Here is a 10,194-nt window from a genome sequence, read left to right as displayed (position 1 = left end):
AACCTGCTATACATCTGGAAATAAAACAGTACATATGATGTATGATGACTTCAGGTTATTTTTAAAAGTGAAAGTTGTAGGAAAAAGAATATGAACCATTGGATTTACATTGAATTTATGTATAAACTGGTCATAAAATTTCATCCAATCTTCAAGTCATAAAGACAAATACTGTCTGTTAAACAATATACACACAATGATACACTTCCATGTCTTTATTGAAAAAAAGGATGTATCATTGATATGGCTGATAACCCACAAATAGGCTTTTTTTTGTAAATCAGCATTATGTTAAATTAAAACTAAAACACTAAAGATTTTTTTATAGTAAGACATTCATTTCTTGGATATTTTTATAAATACGAACAGTATTTGAGTGTTAAGTGGTAGCAAATGTCATCTAAATCTAAAAGCAGAAGAAATGAACATACAGAATTATCAAAATTATCCAAATATCTTCTGTCTGATGTCATAAAATGGAGAATCTCTTAATATCAGCTGATAAGCATGCGATACCGATACATCCTAGTAAATTTTAGTATAAGTTTAGTACTCCAATTTAGACTTATTTATTTTTGTTGCAGTCACCATTTTTAATTTTTGTTTAGTTTTCATCTAATAATTATATTTGATTTGATTTCATCTTCATTTATATTATAGAATAGGATTTTAATAGTTTCAGTTTTAGCAAACGATAACACTGGTTCAGATGTTGTCTTACAATTGAATTGTGGCATCCATTCCACAGAAATCAGATATTACCACCAATCATATCTATATGCAACAGTAACTTGAATACCTAGTTTAAGTTCTCTCATATTTTGCCACAGATGATTTGACTTTGACAAACAGAGCATCTAAAAAATATACATAAAACGAGATGATGAATTTTTAGATCTAAATAGTTGCTGAGCAGTGAAAGGAAGACTTAGGCTTTAGCAAGGCAATGTTGTTACCGTTTACAGCCACACACTGCCCTCACAGATGTGTGAAATACCAGGCTCAACTGCCACATGCATACATCCCAGTCATCTTTTGTTTCAGGCCCAGGAAAAGCTGGGCAAAGCTGACAGGGTTGTGACATCATATGCTCGCTGTGTGACAGACAGCTGAGAAGTTATTACACGTGTGTAGAGATCGCCACTTTCAGTCACCTTGAGAAGAAATGCAAGTCATAAATGGACACATTCATTCTGGTCTGACAGAACAGATAAGCTCTCTGTATAACCGCTTTCCATAGCATAACACACTTTGGGGACTATATTATGACACACGTGTCCATATTAAAGTAAACTGCAACTCTTTAAACAATATCAGGTTTCACAGCTTGTATAAGCACACAGTACTCACTACTCACTAAGTATGGGGAGATATTGTACAACACTGGCCATCAGATGCTCTGTACAAACGCTACTAAACAGTAATACTGAGTAACTCACATGTTAGATAAAAAATATGGTTAGGTATTTTTGTTGATTTTGTTTCAGGCAGCAAAAATGGTAGAAAAAGATACCACAGAGATCAGCCGTCATGTCTCCGACAGACACATCATAGTGAATGAATCACTGTTCTTGAATGAATCGGTTGAGTGACAGATTCAATGACTCACTTCGTTCCTGAATAATCAGTGTTATTGACAAATTGGTTTAAGGACTGATTCAAAAACTCATTTGTATGTTTTGAATCAGTTGAAAGAATGATTCAACCCACTCATAAAGACAGTCATCTACTGGTGTACTGACATAACCTGCATGAAAAAAAAAATCTCTTACCACAACAGGCTTCAACTTTTAAAGTATAGATAATACCAATGAGTGTGGAACAAGATAGCAAATATATATCTGAGACATCACCCTAATATGACCCAGAAATGAACCCCTTACTAATCAACCCCAGTCTCCTCAGTTTTAACAATGAGTTTCTTTAAAGTCAAACAATTTAACTTGTCTAAAACTGTTTCTGATGATCTAAATCACCTCAGATTCCTTTCTGTTAACTAAGCCCTGAAGCCAGATCCTCTAGTGTTTGAACAGTGGGCAGAGCAGACTGTCCGGAGAAGATGGATGAACTGAGGTGCTTTGTTACATGAGGTCTGGCTAACTTACAGTGTGCACTTATCAGGGATCTGACAGCAGCTCATCTATTAGTGACCACCACAGACAGCTGAGAGATGCCTCTGTACCACAGTATTTACCATCCAAATGTTTCAGTTTCCATGTTTGCAACTGATAAAGAATTGCACTGCATACTGGTTTAAAGCTTTATTTCAAAACATGTTAATTAAAAGAGCTAAATTTGTGCCCTTGTTTTTCCTGATTTTATATTTTTATTTCATTATTAAAATTATTATTATTGTCATTATTATTTTAACTTTTATTATATATAAGTATTGCTTTATATGTTTTTCCTATATTATGTTTCAGTCCTTTTTAAATGTTTACTTTTTCAAAGCTTTAATGCAAAAAGTTAAATAAAAAATATATTTATTTTAATTATTATGTATGTATACCATGTGTATAGCATATTTAAAATAATAAAAAGTACTGTAATTCCAATTAAACTATATATAAATGAACAGATATTGATTTATCTTTTTATATCAATATATAAATCTAAAAAACTAATAATAATAAAAATAAAAAAGAATGGGCAAAAGTGCCCTGGAAATAGAGCTAGCATTAGGATGTATATTCCTATTAATTAAACATGTTTATATATAAACCTGTTTAATTAATAGGAATATACATCCTAATGCTTGATCTATTTCCAGGGCACTTTTGCCCATTCTGGCAGAGATGATTTCAAAGAACAGAGGAGCAAGTGAACAAACATGGGGGCTAATATTGGGTTGCGCACATCCCTATTTCCCCAGCAGTCTCTGTGGGGCAGGACAAAAGGCCCACAGAAATGTGAGCCTGTTGAGTGCTGGTCTCTTTGCCTCAGATGCATGAATGAGCTCCTTTTGAGTGTGAGGATGGAGTGAACACCTCACAGCAACACATAGTGCTGAGGGAGATAAAAAACACTCACTCTCACACACATAATCCTCCTTAGGCTTGCACTTGAACAATGAACATTAGACCTACAACACTGCCAACATTTGCTGCTCTGCAGCTGTGCCCATCTCATTCAGTCGCTCAAAGAAGAACGCTGCATATCCTACTTTAATATGAAACCAGAGCTTTGTCTGTACAGTTACTTTCCTGAAACAAATACTTGTTGCTGTTGTAGCCACTGTTCAGATCAACACCACCTATTGATCCAGTTTCTCAAATACACTTAGCAGGAACAGGCACTGAAAGAGAATAGCATAGTCTTTGTCCACGCTGTGGGAAATTTCTGCTAATTTCACTAAACCCCAGAATGGTGCCAACCAGGTGAGAGCTCTATAAAAAATATGTCAGCAAACTCTTTGTTCGTGAACACCTGGTTTGAGCATGTTTAGACATTAAAATTCAGTGTTCATTTTACTATAATGTACTGACCTGAAGAACAGAGTATGACAGTTTTTCTTGACAGTGGAATTATTATTATTATTATTTTGTCTATTAATCTATACAAAAATAAATAATTTATACATAAAATGAATTGAATACACTTGTTCTATCACAAGCATTTTCTTTTCAAAGGCATTTGGTCATAAAAGTCCTAACGAAGAAATAAATGAAAAACTATTTTAAACTATATACAAACGGGGCAGTTCTAGGGTGAGTGGATATCTGGGGATTAGCCCAGAAACATCTATATATGTGTACACAGAAAAATTCTCTTTATAAAAAAATATGGCAGTTTTTCAAACTATAGGGTGTTGCACAATATACTTATAAAACCCCAAAGAAAGAGGATACAATTTTGAGCCACACATTACCCCTTGTGGACTGAATTCAAACAATCGTTCGTGACACTCCAATAATTCACCTTTTGAAATTAAACCAACATTTTTGCAAAGTCTCCATCAAACCTGTCTGAGCTCAATTTACAGTCCCACATGAGCAATATCACACCTGGATCTGAAACATCTGCGCACATTCCTGCAGCTTTCTCCCAAATGGAAGTGTTTGAAAGGAACGAACTGATCGAAACAAGAGGCCCATATGGGCTTAAACATTAGCATAACATGAGAATTTGAATGCTGGGAATGTTATCACCAGCATTTCAAGTCCACTGCTGATCACCTGTACCTTCACCTGCAGAGCTTTGCTTATCGTCACCCCCCATTCATCCAACCATCTTTCCAAACACAGCCAATCTCTACAGTAGATCTCATCCGCTCTCATCTCATCATATCTCACACCTGTGGAAGATAACACAATGTGGGATGACATAAAAAGGAGCAGAAAATTTGGATGTTTTCATTTAAACTGGATCAATTTACTAAAATCTATTTATTATCACCTGGCTTTAAAATATCAGATGCAACACAGATATTGCATGCTCTGCATATTTTGTTAATTGCTAACCTGCTTTCAGTATCTAACCTTTTGTTTTGTTCATTTGGATTTACTGCCCAATATGGTCCTAATTTGTGGTCTATGCTATGATATTTACCACTGAGAACTAAAAAGAAGACAGCTGCTGATCACACGTTAGAAAACCAACACAAACCACAAATAAAACCCTTTCACACAGAGATCAGCTGTGTATTTTTGCAGATTTTCCAAAGCCTGTGATTACAGAGCTAATTACCAGCATTCCTTGCGGGCTACTGCTTAGAGAGCAGCACAAACACTAGACACCCTTTTATGAGCCTTGAACTCATGCACTTTTGAATGCTTTATCTGCTGTGTAACAAACAAGGACAATTTTTTTAATTATTGTTATATATTATATTATTGCTTGCTATTTATTTATTATTTGCTATACTAGAAGAAGCTATATACTTCTATACTAAAGAAGCATCAAATAACATAGAACCTATACATATAACCATTGATACTTAGAAGGCAATAATGTAGTCCCATGGCCTCCATGAGTGGTTCTCCAGTCACTGAAGCGTGTTTTGATGGCCTGTAATTTAACAGGTCACTAGCACAGTAGATACTAAAAACTAAAGATTACCTCATATAATAACAGTTTTCTTTCCATTTAGAAAGTTATTAGGGTCAAATATGACAAAAACTTCAAACTTCACTTCATTTTGAGGCCCAGATTATTTGTAGTTGCAATGCTGAGATTAATGAGAGAGGTGAATCACAAAAGCCTTTTCACAAAATACATCCGAAAACCCTGAATGGCCATAAAAACTCTCTATGACTGTTATGTTGTTGAGGTGATGAAGTCAAGGCTGGTGTTAACTGGTTAGTCAGTGGAAAAGGTTCTGCTTGACAAAACCAACAGTCCCTGTAAAAGGGTCAGTATAGAATCACTGGCATCACAGCTGCATGCTAACAGTAACAACAGCAATTTACTTGAGTCTGCTTGATCCGTGAGCCAGACAGCACAAATACAAACTTGCATGCTTTCTATTTTTAAGTCTGGCGTTATAAATGGCATAAAAGCCCTCTAATTACACTGTTTATAATATTTCAAGTGTTCCACTTTAGTAGTGCAGCTTTTGTAGAATTATCTGCACATGCATTTTAAAATTAAAGAGGGTTTTTTTTATCTTGCCAACCACAACACAGCATTTTTTTCTCTTTCTCTTTAAAACTGTGCTGAACACTCTTGCCATACAGCTTTAGTCAGACAAACACGCAGACAAAAAAAAAGTTTATGATTTTGTCTTTAGTTGCATCTCTAAGCAGTCAACAAAAGTTCAGATTAAGGCTAACACAAACATCTGTTAACCTTGTTAAAAACATAAATGCATTGATAACAAATCATATGATTTAGTTCCATTGAAATTTCCTGCTCACTTTCATTAGAAAGATCATCTTGTGGGTGAGCAGATGATTTTCATTTTAAACAAAATATAGCCCAGCAGATCTATCTAATTCTAGACTCTTTTCTTGACTTTGCTGTTTATATGCTGTGAAGCATGTTCAAAACATGAGTTTATTCAAATTATAGTCATCTGAAAACCTCTGCGGCTTCTTCTGAGGTTGAATTTTGGTTCTTTACAGATCCCAAATTAAAATCATGGTTAGGTTTAGAGTAGGCTTAGGCTTAAGAAAAATGCAATGCTGGAACATAAAGAAAAAATTGTGTTAAATGTGTTGGTTTGTGTTGGTTAAATTATTTGTTGCATTGGGAATAACTTATAAAAGTCCACTATTAACTAAATTTTCCAACAATTTCAAGGATTTGTAAATCTAGTCATTTTAAATAAATTTGGCTTTCTCACCTACAGTTTCACAAGGGCTTAGTTTTTTTATTTTAATAAAATATGATAATTTAAGCTACAGCTGTATGTCAGAGGAGCTTAACTTTTATTTAATGCCCATTAGTAAGGACAGTGTACACAACACAGTCATTTTTCTATTCATATCTTTGGTTGGAAAGTCGGGAAAGTTTACATTTTAAAAGAACTAACCATTGCCTTCCCCAAGTATGCCTAATGGCTGATGTTAAAATTGTCTTTAGACAATGGCATTAAATGTTCTGTCATCAACAAAGCAGGATATGACATTTAAAATCAAATAATTCACAAAAACACACTCACAAAATGACATGTGCAACTAATACACAGTCTGAGAGCTCATTTGGAATGGAATTATTATTACTGGTTCCCAAAGGGAGCAGTTGATATTAGTGACAAAACATGAAGGAGGTTCCCAATTAAAGGGGAAAGGAAATTAAATAAACAGGCAGAGTGCTTAAATGCTCCAGTGCAGCTAAACCTAGTGTGGCCTATGTCAGTGTTTTTTTCCTCTAGCCTTCACACTTATTTATGCTTAAATGCACATGCAAGCCTTTGAGGGAAGCCCTTAATGCCCTGGACGATTGGTGTAATGACAGTCTGGTTAGAAAGCGAGCCAACACCAATGAACCATTTCAACAGTAAAGCCAGAGAGGCACATTTTGCTGTTCAAAACACAATAACATAGTTAAAAAGTACATTTAACATTTAAATAAATTAAAAGATAGTTATTACATTAATCTATGACAAGATAATAAGTCCAGGCCAGAGAGTGACATCATGCTATGGGCCTGACAAAGTGGCTTATATATTTTTCACAGGGATTAATGTGGAGGTGATTGAGAGGTGACTTAACCGGTTAACTTACGTCTCAGCAAATGGTTCAGCCGTTCGTTATGTCAAAACTGAGCAATTACAAAAATCTATAAATCTTGGGTTTTTAACCACCACAACGTGTTCTGTGTGAATAGCCTGGACCTATACGTGGGATTTTTGCATCACGAAGACTATGTAAAGCCTAATTCTAGAAATTTCTAGATAGACATTTCAAGAAATATCCATGCATTACAGGATAGGAAAGCTGCTTCTTTGTTTTGCTCTTGAAAGTTTTTGAACTGGCCAACAGAATCTCTTTAGCTCTCTTTACCATCCACCTTGGCATGCAATGGGATCATCACAATTGAAATTCAGCTTCTATATGTTCAGTGTTCTAAAAACATTCCTCATTTTGAATCTTGGCAACCAAGCCTTTTGGGAGCCACATCAATTGTGTCCAATCTCAATGTCACAGGGAGCAGCTTGGAGTAAGGCGGGGCTCGGCTCTTCCCAGGGGACCCCAGTCGGATGAATATTGTGTGAATACAAAAATAACTGATTTGACGGCTGATGAATGAGACTAATGAACCTGTGGATCATCCAATTAAAGGAATTTTAGGCCACAAAGGCAATGAAATGTAGAGGAAATGTGAATGCTACTTGAGAATTCAATTCAAAGATATGTATATATATACTATATTTACTATACTATACTCTTAGATATCTTCTAAGAGTTTATTTATAAACATAGAAAAGAAAAAAGCCTTTTTGCTTTCATATTTTTTTATTAGTTTTATTTGTAAAAAAAAAAATATATATATATATATATATATATATATATATATATATATGTGTGTGTGTGTGTGTGTGTGTATTTTTACAATTTTATATGTATTTTATAAATATTTTATATTTACACTTTACAATTATAAATATAGATTTACAATTATCATTTTACTCTTTTCAGATATGTTTAATTTAAAATCTAAGGAGAGGGAAACTGAGCAAAAAAGTGTATTTTCTTTTGGTTAACATAGCGTGTTACCGTGCAAGTTTCAAAAAGGCATGTTCATCCAAAACATCACATATGTTTGAGGCATTACAGTTTTTCACTGGTTTATTTTAGAAATAATAGCATATTCTAAATTGAAATGGTTGGATTTCTCAACCAGTGATTAGCACCACTGTTGTAACTATAGAAAAGGAATACTTGGGTTGATTACAGCCAGACATTATTTCATCTTGTTCTCCAGCATGCTATTTTTTACTCTCTTTGCCATGGAGCAAGGTTAAACCATTCCATTCAATCTAAGGGTCATATTTAGGTGACCACGATTATAGCCCTTATGATTTCATATAACTAGCTGATTTAAGCAAGAGGGCCTCACATCAGCCACAAATTTCCCCTTTATTTAGTGAAGCTTCCGTCTTGCATCTTGCTGACCCTCAATACAACCTTGCTGAATGGGCAGTTTTGGTTGCACTCTCTGGTAGTAACCACACTGCAAGAGGGTGTGTAGTTTGGCAAAACCTAGTTCCAACATATAAGACCACAAACACTCTCCTGCAAAAATATTATCGAACACCAGAAAAGAAGATTGTGATACGTTTCTACTTGGTCAACCACACTAAACCAGTACCTTTTCTTGCACATTGTGTACTACTCAAAATGTTACATTTGATAGCTTAAAGTGGAAAAATAAGTGGTACATCAGACATGTTTCATGTGGTTTCACTTTCCTGGAGCCTGTGGCCTCCCTGCTGATTTATACCATCCAGGTTTCTCACTCTGCCAACTGGCTAATTGTTTCAGGCTTCCGATTATCATCTGTCAAAGAGAAAACAGAATAATGGAGAATGTAAGTCTCCTTCTAGGTAGTATTTATATAGACAGTATGTAACACTAGTAAGGAAATACTTAGATCCTCATGTAAATAAATAATCTGCACTCATATTACAGGTTCATGCCAAGCTGTCCTTTAATCAGTAAACGCAGCCCAATGTTTTACTAAAACCAGGACAACCAGGACAACACTCCAAGCCACATTAATACTGTTTATTAATATAAAGCAGAGAGCGAAAAACATACTGTAGTCCATTAACCAACACAGTAATATATTAATGCAAACCTATTCTGCTCAGCCACTTCCTGTGGAGAAATTACTGCAGCATACATAAATGGCAAAGCAAAGAAATATAAACTTAAATGTCGCAAATATCTTCAGGACAGCATAGAATATGCTGAAAGCATATTTACTAGATCCATACTTCTGCCTCAGTCTTATTGAACATAATTGCTTGGACAAAAAGAGTTTGGACCAGTGCAACTTTGCATCAGTAAGACAAATGGTTTTGCTGTTTGCTGTAAATTATAGAAATCTACCTTAACCTTTAATAGTGTGTAAAAAAAATCTTTAAAAAACTGTAATCAAAATCAAAACTTTGGAGCAATTTTTTGCTTTAGTTTAAAAAAAAAAAATCTTTATTTTTCTTCATTTATTATTATCCTCAAGATTCCAAGCATATCATCAAAGCGTCACTTTTGGCTGCTATCGTGAAACAGTCATTCAGAAGGCATGTTTGCTGGAAAATGGCTCAGATACTATTCTAGAGTCTTAATATTTCTGAATGGTGGCAAAGAGAGGACTTCTCTGGGTGGGTTTTATCTGATCCCTGGGAGAATGTGGCCAGTCTGCAATCTGCTTTATTCCAGAATGGAGGAAAGCTATAGCTTATCTGGGAACGCCTGGCATTTCCTCTGGTCTGGGCTCCATCAGAAACATTGCTACAGACAGGGATGACTTCCACAAATAGTTTTCACTGGCAGAAATAAAAAAAAGAGTGAGAAAGCTGTGAAAGCAATTTTCCTAATAAGAATTTAAGGAACAACGAGTAAAGACTTCCTGGTCAGGAACATTGCGAATCCAAAGTGTGTGAATTCAAAGGAGTTTGAAGTAATGATGACTGTGAAAGAAAGACAGGACCCACTTTATATTGTTTCCTTAATACCGGCGTCCTTACATAGTAACTAAATGTGTACGTATGCATTCGTAAATAGGATCTACAGCTGTAATAGTTCT

The sequence above is a fragment of the Carassius auratus genome, chromosome 45 (genome assembly GCF_003368295.1).
Source record: "Carassius auratus strain Wakin chromosome 45, ASM336829v1, whole genome shotgun sequence".
In the NCBI taxonomy this organism is placed as follows: Eukaryota; Metazoa; Chordata; class Actinopteri; order Cypriniformes; family Cyprinidae; genus Carassius; species Carassius auratus.
Note: the sequence above shows the minus strand (reverse complement) of the source record.